We start from the raw sequence: 11,472 nt of genomic DNA, 5'->3' as shown, positions 1-11,472 counted from the left end.
GCGCAGGCGCCTTGTGGCATATCGCCCCCAAAACAGATGACAGCCGTTAACAGGGACCGATCAGAGAGAAGAGCACCGATGCGGCCGCACCATTCGGTACAAACACCGAACTGTATGAAAAGTGCCGGAAGCAATTTATGACCCTGAGGAACGTTTTGAAATAATGGCGGGTAAGACAACCCACAATGCCGGGCGAGGATGAATACGCCCTATCTTCGTCTCAGGAGCCAGAACGCGCCCCGGAAATCGCCTCTCTGTGCGGAGCATGCCCGGTGCTGCTCCTGGCTGAGCGCAGCCGCGGTGAGAGTGAGTGCGGCTTCCAGAGGCTGAATGAGAGCCGCCCCGAGCGGGGACAATGGTGAAAACCCAAACCCCCAATAAGACCCATTGCTTTTATTGTCAGTCTGCAAACAGGAGCTGGAGAACTGAACCCAGGCAGAGGAGAGGGGGGAAGAAAACTGGGAGTGGAGGAAAGAAATGGTGCGGATGGTGAGATGGGTTTGGATTTCAGCCCAGGGAGGAGGGAGAGTGTGTGGGACGGGGATTTACAGGTTTGGGGGAACAAGAGAGGGAAAAATGTTCCAGAAAAACTAGAATTGTCTGTTCAGAATTTATACCCTGGATTGACAGTGATGACTTTTGTAAACTCCTTTTACAGAATATTGGAAGTGGAGGATTAACCGACAGAAAATTCAAACCAAACATCACATCGAAATCTGACAGTCACTTAATTCATTAAGAGCCCAATATCTTTAGTCTTTGAATTTGGAAGGAGAAGTGTGACTGCAAAAGCACCGAGACCCACTCCCAATGAGAGTTTTCCAGTCCACTGACTGTGGAGAGAGTTTTAACCAGTTACACAGCCTCAAAAAAAGTATCACGTCATTCACTGCTGGGAGAAATTAAACGCATGTTTGTGTGTGGACAAAGCTTCAACCGGAAGAGACATAAAGACCCCTCACCATGGAGAAACTGGAAATGTGTGGACTGTGGGAAGGGATTCAGTTACCCATCACAACTGGAAGTTCATCGTCGCAGTCACACTGGGGAGAGACCGTTCCTCTGCTCCATTTGTGGGAAGGGCTTCACCCATTCATACAACCTTCTGACACACCAGCGAGTTCACACTGAGGAGAGACCATTCACCTGCCCTGTTTGTGGGAAGGGATTCACTCGGTCATCCCACATTGTGACTCATCAACTTGTTCACACTGATAAGAGACCGTTTACATGTCCTGACTGTGAGAAGAGTTTTAAATGTAAAAAGGATCTGCTGACACATCAACGTATTCACACTGGGGAGAGACCGTTTTCCTGCTCCTTGTGTGGGAAAGGATTAATTCAGTCATCCCACCTGCAGACACATCAACTTGTTCACTCTGATAACAAATGTTTTAACTGTCCTGACTGAGACGAGCTTTAAAAACAAAAAGGATTTACTAACACACCAATATGCTCACACTGCGGAGAGACCTTTCACCTGCTCTGACTGTGGGAAAGGATTCATTAATTCATCCAACCTTTTGATACACCAGCAACTTCATACAGGGGATAGACCGTTCACCTGCTCTGAATCTGGGAAGGGATTCATACGTTCATACAAACTTCTGACACATCAGCAGGTTCACAGCGAGGAGAAGCCGTTCACTTGCTCAGTGTGTGGGAAGGGATTCAGTCAGTCATCCAACCTATTGAATCACCAGCGAATTCACACTGGGGAGAGGCCATTGACCTGCTCTGTGTGTGGGAAGGGATTCACTCGTTCATCCAACCTATTGAATTACCAGCGAATTCACACTGGGGAGAGGCCATTCACCTGCTCTGTGTGTGGGAAGGGATTCAGTCAGTCATCCAACCTGCTGACACACCAGAGAGTTCACAGTGGGGAGAGGCCGTTCACTTGCTCCATATGTGGGAAGGAATTTTCTCATTTATCTTATCTTCTGAAACACCATCGAGTTCACACTGGGAGCAACCATTCAACTGCAATGTCTGAGGAAAGGGGTTTACTCACTCATCCCACCCGCTAACACACCAGTGAGTTCACAAGCGACTACAAGGTTTAGATTATACCATTATTGATGCTGTTAATCATGTCCAGGACTGAATAATGTTTACTCTGACTGTCTTAATCTACTGAATAAATGTGAAATAAATCAGCTTTGTTTGAAACGTTGTTGCAGATATTTGTCTTTCCCACCTGAGTGTTGAACATCACCTGTCTGGAGCTCAGAAAGGACAATCTGGGGAAGGATCACACGGCAGGAACAGAACTTCAGCCTGGACACAGTCCTTCAGGGTCACACTGAGAGGGACAAATGACACTTTGCTGACAGTGAAGAGTGATGAGAAAGACCAAAGTCCCCGTGTGGGTTAATCCTGCGATGTGTAATAAATATGTTCCATCCGCTCTCCTCCAAATCTCAGAACCCCTAGACATGGAACAGAAGTCTTCTTTACAACTGTGTTCAGAGTCGGGAAGAACAATGGTGAATGCTGGAAATGTAATAATAATAATTGCTTATACATGTAGGCTTCAATGAAGTTCCTGTGAAAAGCCCCTAGTCGCTGCATTCCAGCGCCTATTCGAGGAGGCCGGTACGGGAATTAAACCCGTGCTGCTAGCCTTGATCTGCATTACAAGCCTGCTGTTTAGGCTACTGTGCTGTCAAATCAGTGATTGGTGTAAAACTGTGATGTTCCTGATTGAATGTAAAGCAGCTGGTTTCAGTTTCCAGGCTGAAAATGCATCGGAATCCGTCTAAAACATTTTAATGTGTTTGTGTGACAGTCACAATGAATTCATTGAATTGAAACCTACTTAAAATAGATTGCTGGAAGTTTGCATTAAAAACCAGCTGGAGGACATCACAGGAACCTGGTAACAGCAGAGAGAAATAGACAATAGTTTCATTCACAGATGAAGAAGGAGCTCCAGTTTGTGTCCAAGAATTCCCAGTTTTATTGATGTGTGCTTCCCACATTCTGTCCTTTTAAATAAACCTCACCCCTACCAGCCTTTAACAATCAGAAACATACCAGAGAAAAGGGCGAAGCTGTGCCTGCCCCTTTAACTGGGAGCTGAGCATTGTCAGAGCCCTGACTGTCCCTTTAAGAATGAGTGATGTCTTCAGCTGAAGATTCCTATTGGCCGTTTTCTGGGTGGTCTCCTTATTCTGATCGTTCTCAGTGATCCTCGGGTGTGTGAAACTGCTCTCCTGTCTCTCATTCTCTTCTCTCTCAGATTATCACAGGCAGGAAGTCTGTTCATGGTGATAACATGAAACTGACGCCTGCTGTTTCATTCTCAGGAAACACAACTTCCTGTTTCTGTGCTGCCGGTTCCAAACCACACATCTCACTTCTGAGCAGAAAATAAACCCAGGGACCACAATCTGGTGAGAACATCTGTCAGTGCAGCCTATATCTGTCCACAGAGTCAGGGCAGAGTCACACAGATCACATTGTGGTGACATTTACAAATGAGCCGGTTATTTCTGTTCAGAGTCTCCATTCCCGGACAAAACCGGCTGTGTCTGTGGATCAGTCACTGAGTTTCCTCTGCTGTCTGTAGCTGGGAACTGATAACCTGCTCCCTTATATTTTATATTGTTCTTTCTGTGTTACTTGTTTCCTCTATTTCTCAGCTTTTATCTCTTGCCACCTCACCTTTCTGTTTTTTTAAATCTCTCAGTTCTTCTATCAGTCTTTCTTTATCCATCTATATTTCACTCCTATTCCTATTTAATTGAGGTGTTCAAAATCATGAAGTGTTTGTGATAGATTGAAGAAGGAAAAAGAGCGAGAAAAACAGAAATGTTGGAAAGTCAGTAGTTCTGGCAGCATCGGTACTGAGAGAAACAGAGTTAACGTTTCGAGTCCTTGTGACTCAGAGCAGGAGAAACCGGGATTGTCCCTCTGAGATAAGGAAAGTGAAGGGGAGATTTAATAGAGGTGTTTAAAATGAGGAAAGATTTGTGATAGTGTCGATGGGGAGAAACTGTTTCCCAAGAGCAGGAGGGTTTGTAACCAGAGGACACGGAGATTTAAGATATTTTACAACAGAACCCAAGGAGGTGTTGAGGAGAATTGTTTTTACACAGTGATGTGATGTGATCTAGAATTCACACTGACACGCTGCAGGAAGCAGATTTTAACAGTAAATTTCAAAGGGAATTGGATAAACACTTGCAGAGGGTAAATTGGCAGAGTTATGGTGAATGGGGTAATTGGACAGTTCACTCATCTTTGTGACATTCTGAATTTTGCTCAAACTGATGATTTAACATTTGACCTTTTCAATAACAGTGTGTCTCAAAGAGAAGATTAAAACTTTGGTTTTGATGAGCTGTCGGGATACATTTCCTGTGTGACAGTAACTCGAAAACCACAAGAAGGAACTGAATATTTTCAGTACCTCTAACAGACATACCTCGAATATCAGAAATCTCTGGAGTTCCGCATGTCCTCATTGCTCTCCCCTTGGGTATAACAGCTCTCAGTCAGGTGGAGTCAGTCACACGTGTCTCTGTCATGTTTCCATTCCTATTTTATCACACACCTCCCAATGACACTCACCACAACACAAAAACCTCAAAATATCATTGTTTCTTCACACCTTGTCCTCCTATTACAATTGGATATTTACTGGGCCTTTTGTCTCCATTAATGTCAGCTTACATGCAGGTCAAATGACCTCAGAGGCACTGGAACCAGACTGTTTATTGTACCAGACTCCAATCAGCGCAGGACCTGCAGTGGTAACAGACACCAGAATTGGAATAACAGGCAGGTTATTGTCTAATAAAGGGTGCGGCATGGTGGCCGCCTAGTGCTTAGCGCTCATTCATAAATCATAGAATTTACAGTGCAGAAGGAGGCCATTCGACCCATCGAGTCTGCACAGGCCCATGGAACGATCACGCTATCTTACCCCACACCTCCACCCTATCCCAGTAACACCATCTAAACTTTTTGGACACTAAGGGCAATTTTTCATGGCCAATCCACCAAACAGGCACATCTTAGGAATGTGGGAGGAAACTGGAGGTGTCGGAGGAAACCCATGTGGACACGTGGAGAACGTGCAGACTCCGCACAGACATTGACCCAACACGGGAATCGAACCTGGGACCCTGGAGCTGTGAAGCAATTGTGCTAACCACTGTGCTACGATGGCACTGCTGCCTCACATGGCCAAGGTCCCTGATTCGATCCAGGCCCTGGGTCACTGTCCGTGTGGAGTTTGTAAATTCTCCCCGAGTCTGTGTGTGTCTCACCCCCACAACCTGAAGATGTGCAGAGTAGGTGGATTGGCCACACTAAATTTCCCTTGGAAAAAAATGAATTGGGTATATTAAATTTTTTTTTTTAAAAGGTTATTGTCTAATGGGACAGAGTAACACACACCAGAAGCGGATTATATAATGTTGTCAACAAACCATGACTACTTCACTATTATTTGAAAACCAAATTTAGTTTCGATTCTCTTGATACTCGATCATCATTACATTTGATCCAATGGTGTTTTCACTCACATACTGCAGCCTGGCTTATTATGGGAACAGACAGTGTTAGTTGCTCTCAAACTGAGTGAATCCTTTGCTGTTTCTCCTCTGGGCCCCATCTCCATTATTATTGTTACTGAGACTCTCACTGTTATTATTGGAGAATCAAGGAGCACGGTGGCACAGTGGTTAGCTCTGCTGCTTCACGGTGCTGAGGTCCCAGGTCCCATCCTGGCTCTGGGTCACTGTCCATGCGGAGTTTGCACATTCTCCCTGTGTTTGCGTGGGTTTTGGCCCACAACCCAAAGATGTGCAGGGTAGGGGGATTGGCCACGTAGTCTAAAGTTATTTTAAAAAACATTATTGGACAATCAGCGAGTCAGCCTGAGCCTGTGGTGGCTGTCACCATCTGGAACTGTCACAATGCCCGGGTGATTGACAGCTGCTCAGGACCAATAGGAAGAGGAGGGGCAGGACTGGAGGCCCGACCGAGAGGTGCTGGTCCTCCAACCAATCGGAGTGAATGAGGGGCGGGACCAGCTGATATTGAAGCATGCGCAGTATCAGTAATGGCGATACTGCTTCTTCTTTGCATACATAATTTGTAAGACGCGGTTAACAATATGTAGGGTGCGTGAGATCGCGGGGAAGGTCGGAAACGCCGCGTAACTACATTGTGTGGGTCATTAAACTCTGACAAGAGTTTACCGCACCCAGATTGTACTGAGCGGAGCTGAATCCCCTCATTTTCAGCCTGGATTATCGGCCGCCATCTTTATTGGATTGAGTGTGCACCATGGCGCATGCGTGGTCGCCATCTTTGTCGGGGGCAACGTTTCTATGAGTGGGAGGAGCTTGTTACCCATTGTTCAGAATGGAGACAACTTGTCCAAACTATATCACCCTTTGAGTCCCAATGTCTGAATGATGGGGTGGTGGATTGATGGAAAGAAAGGGAAATACATCCTGCTCTTCCGATCCCAATACCTGATGGTCTCAACATCTGTGGTTCTGTCCACCCATGGCAAAAACTCAAGACCCTGAGTAGACGTCATCCTCAAATGAGGGACTGCTGATGACGACGAGGGGCAAAGTATAAGCGTGGAGAGGGCAGTACAGTGGTTAGCACTGGGACTACGGCGATGAGGACCCGGGTTTGAATCTTGGCCCTGGGTCATTGTCTATGTGGAGTTTGCAAATTATCTCTGTGTCTGCGTGGGTTTCACCCTCATGTGCAAGGTAGGTGGATTGACGATGCTAAATTGTCCCTTAATTGGAAAAAGTGAATTGGGTACTCTAAAGTTAGTTTCAAAAAATTATTGGACAATCAGCCTGAGCCTGTGGCGGCTCTCACCACCTGGAACTGTCACAATGCCTGGGTGATTGACAGCGGCAACGGCTCCAGACCAATAGGAAGAGGAGTGGTGGGACTGGAGGACCGACCAAGCGCAGCTGGTCCTCCAACCAATCAGAGTGAATGAAGGGTGGGGCCAGGCTGTGATTAAAGCTGCGCAGTATCAGTAATTGCTCCTTAATTGGAAATAATTAAATATATAAATAAATAATTGGGTACTCTAAACATTTTTTTTTTTTAAAGTGCAGCGGGGAGCATGAACTGGACTAGGGAGCAGGAGAAGGGAATGTTGGGAATTTCTATCCTAGACTGACAATCATAGAATCCCGACAGTGCATAAGGAGGCCATTCAGCCCATCAAGTCTGCACAGATCCTCTGAAAGAACACCCTACCTAAGCCCCCGCCCTGTTCCCATAACCCCACCGAACAAACATATCTTTGGACACGAGGGGCAGTTTAACACGGCCAATCCACCTTTGGACTGTGGGCGGAAACTGGAGCACCCCGAACAAATCTACGCAAACACGGGCAGACAGTGACCCACACAGACAGTGACCCAAAAGGCCGGAATTGAATCCAGGTTCCTGGTGCTGTGAGGTAGCAGTGTTAATCGCTGTGCCACTGTGCCGCCCCACACAACGGTGGATTTGGGAAACTCCTTTTTACAGGAAGTTAGAAAGGGAGAATTTACGCACGACAAACCCAAACCACAAATTTATTTACTGAATTCCATTTTTGGATTGACATTGATACCTTTTGTAAATTTCATTTTCAGGGTATTAGAAGAGGATTTACAGGCCGGAACCTTGAGCAAACTCTTACATCACAATGTGACAGCTTCATTCGATTCATCAGGAAGTGAACATTATCGTCCTTTGAACGCAAGTGTTTGCATTTCAGGTCATTGCCATTCGCTGTTTTTACACACTCTCACTCACACACACACATACACTCCCTCTCTCTGTCTCTACCTCTCTCTCCCAAATGCTCTCTGTCCTACACCCAGTCTCTCACTCTCTCTCGCACCCTCTCTCTCGCGCCCTCTCTCACTCGCACCCTCTCTCTCACTCGCGCCCTCTCTCTCACTCGCGCCCTCTCTCTCACTCGCGCCCTCTCTCTCACTCGCACACTCCCCTTCTCGCACAACTCCCCCTCTCTCAAACACTCCCCCTCTCTCACACACACTCTCCCCCTCTCCTCCTAAAGAGGTGAACCAGTTGTTTTTTATGACAACCCAGCAGTTTTCATGGTCACCTTTTCCCATAGCCGGCCCCACAAATGTCCAGATTCATTCAGCTCAATTTCGCAACCTGTCTTTGTGTTTTTGTGCGTTCTCTCTCACTCCCTATTTTCTGTTTTGATTCAATTTTGCAGAGTATTGGAAGTGAAGGAACTTCAGTAAGGAAATTCAAACTAAACATCACGTCATGATCTACTCACCAAAACGTTTGTAACATAAATATCATGGGAGTTTGAAGATGGAAGGAAGATGCACCGTTCACAGAGGGGACAAACCGTACACGTGTTGTGTGTGTGGACAAGGCTTCAGTCGATCATCTGGCCTTTCGAAACATAAATGCAGTCACACTGGGGAAAAACCATGGGAATGTGGGGATTGTGGGAAGGGATTTGCTTATCCGTCCAAGTTGAAAATCCATCAGCGCACTCACACTGGGGAGAGACCGTTCACCTGCATCGAGTGCGGGAAGGGATTCATACACTCATACCACTTGCAGACACACCAACACATTCATGCTGGGGAGAGGCCATTCACCTGTTCGCAGTGTGGGAAAGGATTTGCTCATTCCTCCAATCTGCTGAGACACCAGCAAATTCACACTGGGGAGAGACCATTTAAATGTCCAGACTGCGAGAAGTGTTATAAGAGTTCTGGGGAACTGATGTCCCATCAACGTGTTCACACCGAGGAGAGGCCGTTCAGGTGCTTTCACTGTAGGACTGGGTTCAGACGATCATCTGACCTCTCTGTACATCAGTGAGTTCACACTGGAGAGAGACTATTTAAATGTCCAGACTGTGAGAAGTGTTATAAGAGTTCTGGGGAACTGATGTCCCATCACCGTGTTCACACTGATGAGAGGCCGTTCAGATGCTCTCACTGTGGAAGTGGATTCAGGCGATCATCTGACCTCACTGTACACCAGCGAGTTCACACTGGAGAGAAGCCGCTCACCTGCTCTGAGTGTGGGAGGGGATTCACTCAGTTATCCAACCTGCTGATGCACCAGAAAGTTCACAAGTAAATTCAGTGATTGGAGCTCGCTGTTAATCACATCCTGGACTGGAACATGTTCATTGGGGTCAGTTGCTGCTGATGTTCATAAGCTCTAATCCAGTCACAAGGAATTAAATTCTGAATAAAAATCAAGTAAAATCAGTTTGTGTTAAACAAAGCGTGTGGTGTCTTTTTAATATCGCTAACACAAGTTAGTTCCTTTTGAAGTCTCCTCCATCCTCACCTCCAACAACAACTGTGAGAAGCTTCTTTGTCACTAAGATTGAGACAATCTGATCAGCTGTCTCTGCTGCTTTCCTCCACTAACCTACCGGACCAAACGGTCTCAAGTCCATTTTTGTCCAAGTTCTGAACTTACATCTTTCTCCATGTTCTCTCCTGCTTCCTGTCGAACTCACCGTGTCCATGAGACACCCCTTCTGCTCCACTGATAATTCCAATAACCTGCTGACAACCCAACTTCTCCATGTGAGCCGATATTGTGAACATCTCTCTATCACTGCTGGTACTGTCTCAGCGTTAAATCCACTGTCATTACGCATCCCAAAAAAACACTTGGCTCTCCCATCTTTGCAAACTACTGCTCCATCTCCAAACTCCCTTTCCTCTCCACAGTCTTTGTACTTGGTGTCCCCAAGGATCTCCCTCGGCCCCTCCTATTTCCCATCTACAAGCTGCCACTGGGTGACATCATCCAAAAGCAGCGTGTTAGTTTTCACATGCACACTGACAACACCCAGCTCTACTTCACCACCATCCCTCTCCATTCCTCCACTGTTACTAAATTATCAAACTGCTTATCCCACATGCGGTACTGGATGAGCAGATATTTCTTCCAATTAAAAATTGGGAAGATCAAACCCATTGTCTTCAGTCACCATTAGAAATTCCGTTCCCTAACTCCCGAGTCCATCCCTCTCCCTGGGAACTGTCTGAGGCGGTACCACACTCTGCACAATCTTCGTGTCAGATTTGACCTCAAGAGGGGTGGTACAGTGGCACAGTGGTTAGCACTGCTGCCTCATGGCACCGAGGACTCGGGTTTGATCCCAGCCCCGGGACACTGTCCGTGTGGAGTTTGCACATTCTCCCCGTATCTGCGTGGGTCTCACCCCCACATACAAATGTGTCCAGGGGAGCTGGACTGGCCACACTAAATTGCCATAAATGAATTTTATAAAATCTTCTATTTCTACATTCTGTCCCTGTCACATTCTGGTGATCATTGTCTGTCTTGCTGCCCTGCATTACTGCCTTGTCCCTTCTCATTAACTTTCTAAATTTCCCCTCACCACAACCCTGTCTCCTCACCCACTAATATGTTTAAAGCTCTCTCCAGCCCTGGTTGTGGGATTCACCCGGGCACTAGTTCCAGTGTGGTTCAAGTGAAGGTCACTCCAATAGTCTAAACACTCTCTTTCCTCACTATTGGTGCCAGTATAATAATAATCTTTATTCTCACAAGTAGGCTTACATTAACACTGCAATGAAGTTACTGTGAAAATCCCCAAGTCATCACACTCAGGAGCCTGTTTGGGTACACAAGGAGAATTTAGAATGTCCAAATTCTCCAAAAGCACTTCTTTTGGGACTAGCGTGAGCAAAATGGAGTACCCGGAGGAAACCCACGCAGACACAGGGAGAACGTGCAGACTCCGCACAGACAGTGATCTTGGCGCTGTAAAGCAACAGTCCTAACCACTGTGCTACCGTGAGTACCCTATGAATTAAACCCCATTTATCCAGGCCAATCATTGAACAAAGCGAACATCTCATTCACTCTATGGCAATTTACTCATGGCGCAGGTATTCATTTGGAACACATTTGTGCGAGCTCTTTTAACAGAATCTGGATTCTTGGATCTTTCTCCAGTTTCTCTCATATCTTCTCTCTCCCTCCGAGTTTATATTGTCCACGAGACCCAACTTCTGTTCCCTCAACTCCATTCTCACAAAAGTTGACCATCCAACCTCTCTATGTTAGTTGATTCTGTTTCCAGTTCTCTCATTTGGTTCTGTCCTTCTCCCTTTAATGCAACAACATCACCCATCCTAAACAGAACACTTGACCACACCATCTTTACAAATATCCAAGACATCTCCAATCTCCCTTTCCTCTCCAAATTCCTTGGACTTGGTGTCTCCCAAGGATCTATCTTCAGCCCCTCCTACTTCTCATCTACATGTCTTCTCAACGTTGTCCCTTGCCTGAGGTGTGGTGGTCCTCAGGTTAAATCACCACCAGTCAGCTCTCCCCCTCAAAGGGGAATGCAGCCTGTGCTCATCTGGGACTCTGGCGACTTTAACTTTTATCTTTCCTAAGGTTTGCCGCCCAGAACGGAACACAGTTCAT

General features: G+C 46.3%; 1 long non-coding RNA gene across 2 annotated transcripts; it reads left to right on the top strand.

The window, feature by feature from the left end:
- Nucleotides 1-295: 295 nt before the first annotated feature.
- LOC140419559 (uncharacterized) lies at nucleotides 296-9,260 on the top strand. Of its 2 annotated transcripts, XR_011945863.1 has the most exons (5): nucleotides 296-489; nucleotides 659-2,060; nucleotides 2,184-2,504; nucleotides 7,638-7,762; nucleotides 8,237-9,260. It is a non-coding gene; the product is annotated as an uncharacterized lncRNA (long non-coding RNA). The 2 variants fall into 2 exon arrangements; XR_011945864.1 differs by lacking the exons at nucleotides 296-489; nucleotides 659-2,060; nucleotides 2,184-2,504 and adding an exon at nucleotides 6,026-6,746.
- The last annotated feature ends 2,212 nt before the right edge of the window (nucleotides 9,261-11,472 follow it).

The sequence above is a fragment of the Scyliorhinus torazame genome, chromosome 5 (assembly GCF_047496885.1).
Source record: "Scyliorhinus torazame isolate Kashiwa2021f chromosome 5, sScyTor2.1, whole genome shotgun sequence".
Taxonomy (NCBI): Eukaryota; Metazoa; Chordata; class Chondrichthyes; order Carcharhiniformes; family Scyliorhinidae; genus Scyliorhinus; species Scyliorhinus torazame.
This window is presented reverse-complemented; position numbering and strand designations above follow the sequence as displayed.